General features: G+C 37.6%; 1 long non-coding RNA gene across 1 annotated transcript; it reads left to right on the forward strand.

Annotated features, from left to right (window-relative positions):
• The first annotated feature begins 257 nt into the window (after positions 1-257).
• Positions 258-2,616, forward strand: LOC133276395 (uncharacterized). Its single transcript, XR_009745862.1, has 3 exons — positions 258-348; positions 783-861; positions 2,503-2,616. It is a non-coding gene; the product is annotated as an uncharacterized LOC133276395 (long non-coding RNA).
• The last annotated feature ends 980 nt before the right edge of the window (positions 2,617-3,596 follow it).

The raw sequence follows: 3,596 nt of genomic DNA on the forward strand, positions 1-3,596 counted from the left end.
AAAACAGACTAGTTTTCAAAAGGGAGCCTGATCTGCGCTGTGTTTGGTGAAAGAGGTTGCACAACTCAGCCTGCTCTGCAATAGCAGAGGGCTTTCTGAGGTTGCCCCACTCCTTCCTTCCTTCCTACTCCTGTGCTAGCACAGGGCTGCACTGCAGGTTTCTTGGCTCTTGGTCTTTCCCATGCTGTGGTATGGTGACCAGGATTTAAAACTGTAGAAAAGGGGATAAAAAGAGCAAATAAAAACAGTGTGCTCATTTTGCAGGAGATAACAGAAACTGCCATTCTCAGGCAACTGCAGAAGCTTCTGGAAGTAACTTTGACATTATTCTCAATCTTTGTTACCAAGGTTAGTCATCTCTTCTTCCCCTACATAGTCAAACACTTCTCCCAACTTTAATTTGCTCAGATACTTTTGTGTTGCTTTTATTTTAGGGTTTCCTTTTTACAGGTACCTCTTTGAATAAGATCTTTTTTACTGTGCAGTCATCCAGAAAAGAGAAACATTACCGTTAAGCAGATATTTCCACAATATATATCTCTTTAAAACTTATGTTCAGCATCTTATTTTTTTAATTATGCTGTGTTTGTTGCTATATCATTTTTTACTGCATGATCAAGATTCTGTAAATGGGCTGTGTCTTGCTAAAAAGTGTTCCTTAGAATAATTATTGGTTGTTACTTTCAAAAGAAGAAATAAACTTTTTTTTTTATTCAGTCATAAAATAAAATTCTCTACTTCAGTGTTTCTGCTCAATTCCTACTTAATCAGTTCATTATCAGTAGATGATGGGTAGCTGAGAGCCTTCAGAACAGCAAGATCTCTTCATCCAGGCCTTGAGTATGAACTGCCCACTGAATGGTAAACTTATTTGGTACTCCTTCTTGGGAAATAGGGTTTCCTAACCAAACCGTCTTCTATTTTTACTCTATTAACATTTCAACCCTATTAACATCTTTCTATTTATTTATTATGCAGTTGTGGTTTAACCCCAGATGGCAACTAAGTACCATGCAGCTGCTCGCTCATTCCCTGCCGCCCCTGGTGGGATGGACGAGTTGAGATACAAATAGTTTAATAATTGAAATAAATTAAAATCATAATAACAACAACAATAAGAATAGGAAATAGAGATGAAGAAAACAAACTCCTAAGTGATGCACAATACAATCACACCCACTGACCAATGCCTAACCCATATCCAAGCAGTGATCAACCCCTCCCAGGCAATATCCTCCAGCTTATATACTAGGCATGACATACTGTGGCATGAAATATGCCTTTGGCTGGTTTGGGTCAGGTGTCCCTGTCTCTGCTCCCTCCCACTTCCTTTTGCCCCTTTTATGCAGAGCACAAGAGACTGAAAAGTCCTTAATCAGGGTAAGTGCTACCAAGCAACAACTAAAACATCAATGTGTTGCCAGCATTGTTCCCAGACAGAAGCTGAAACACAGCACTGCAGCTACTAGGGAGAAAATTAATTCCATCCCAGCCAAAACCAGGACAGCAGTTATTGGTATTTTACTCTACATGGTATAAAATAAGCAGTGAATGTGAAAGCCATTTTAATATGAAATTTGAGATATCAAATTGATATAATTACAAAAAGCATTATAAAGATGTTTCTTTCTATGTTGTTACAAAATCTATAGACCATTTCACTTCAGAAATAAGTAATGATTTAGAAAAGCTAAAGTTATCTTTTCAAATTCTTACTTCCTAAACATTACAAGAGTCTTAAACCAGTTTAATCATTGGATCATTATAGTTGTTCATATCAGTGTTACATTAGAATGAAGTTAGGGAGTTAGATGATTAACTGTTTTTTCTGAGCAATACTTTTGTACAGGAAGTTCCTCCAGCAACATAAAGCTGGCAGGGTAGCTTTACAGTGCTTAATTTCCAAGGCCATTAGTGAATAAGTAGGTCCCAGGAGAAAAAGGGTAATATCTTCTTACTATATCCTCAGGAGCTATCAAATAAGTACCTTAAGTGTTAGGACATACACTCATAATACAAACCAGACTTTCAATTTCTCAAAATTATGCTTCATATCATCCTTTCCTAAGTGCTTAAGAATGGTAAAATGCAAACAGATATAACAGACCTCCACAAAATGAGCATCTTTCAGTTGTAGCTAAAGATATGGGACCAGATTCAAGAAGTACTAGGCACCACTGAAATCAGTGGGGGTTAGGTACTTAAATAACTTTGTGCTTTTTTTCTGAAGTTTGTAATATTTCACCCCTGATATTTTACTCTGTGATGTTTCTCACATTCCCTTTATATAACAGAATAATTCTTGCCTTTATGGCAAGTTTATAATTACTGAACTTAGAAACTTGGATTTTCACGCAGAAAAAAAAAACAAAAAAAAACCAGCAGACTTTTTTATCTCTCTGCTGTTCCTTTTTTCTTACTTTTGTGTTCAAGAATTATAGGTCTTCCTTATGATCTTTACTACATATCAAACATAATCATGGAATACATAATCTGTTTCAGGTTTTGACAATTATGAGTAGTGTCATCATTCCCAAGAGTTAGAATGCTGACAATTTAACAGAGTTCTACTTTGAATCTCCTTAATGCCTTCCACTGAAATCTGCATGCAGACACACAAGTAGTTTTGTTGCTTTAAGGTAAGACCAGATCTAATTAACTCCACACTGAAGTATAAGAAATATTCTCTCAGGTGAAGGGAAGTACAAATCAGGGAGGAAAAGACTAGATGTAAAAAATCTTTTAGAATATTTTACTTTGGGGGAGAAAACATGCAGGTAAAGGATTCAATTTTCATAACTGCTCACTGTGCTTCCCATTATCTAAATCAGAAAAAATGGTTTGGATAGCATGCAGCACATCCTGGAACAGCATAGGAACAGATTCCTTATGATCTTATGGAGGAATAAAGCACAAAATATGGACTTATAAAAAATTCAAGTGTCCTGGGTTCAGCAGTAGCAGTCATTTTTCTCCTTCTTGGTAGCTGGTGCAGTGCTGTTTTGACTTTCAGCCTGGGAACAGAGCTGATAAGAATGATGTTTTGGTCTGGCCAAGGACTTTCTGAGTCTCATGCTCTGCCAGGGAGGAGGGGAAGCTGGGAGGAAGCAGAGGCATGACACCTGACCCAAGCTAGCCAAGGAGGTATTCCATACCACAGCGCGTCATGGCCAGGATGTAACTGAGAGTTACCCGGAAGGGCTGGGAGACTGCTGGGTTGGAGGATGTATCGGTCAGTGCTTGTTTGGGCTGGGAGGGCAAGTTATCAGTCAGCTGGTGGTGAGGTGTTGTATTCTCTTCCCTTGTTATTTCCTTTATCATTATTCTTATTGGTGGTAGCAGTAGTGATTTGTGTTATACCTTAGTTACTAAACTGTTCTTATTTTAACCCAGGGGAGTTGCATTCTTTTCAATTCTCCTCTCCGTCCCTCCGTGAGTAGGGGGAGAGTGAGTGAATGAGCTGTCTGTCTGGGTTTAAACCATGACATCAAGTTATTTTTTTTGAATAAAAAATTCAAGTTATTTTTTGAATTGTGAAGAGATTGTATAAAATAGTTGTCATTTAATGCACATTCATTATAATAGATTAAGGCAAA

This window comes from Pezoporus flaviventris, unplaced genomic scaffold (assembly GCF_033815535.1).
Source record: "Pezoporus flaviventris isolate CSIRO_AGI_PZ_B2104156 unplaced genomic scaffold, CSIRO_AGI_Pfla_v1 ptg000045l, whole genome shotgun sequence".
NCBI classification, from domain to species: Eukaryota; Metazoa; Chordata; class Aves; order Psittaciformes; family Psittacidae; genus Pezoporus; species Pezoporus flaviventris.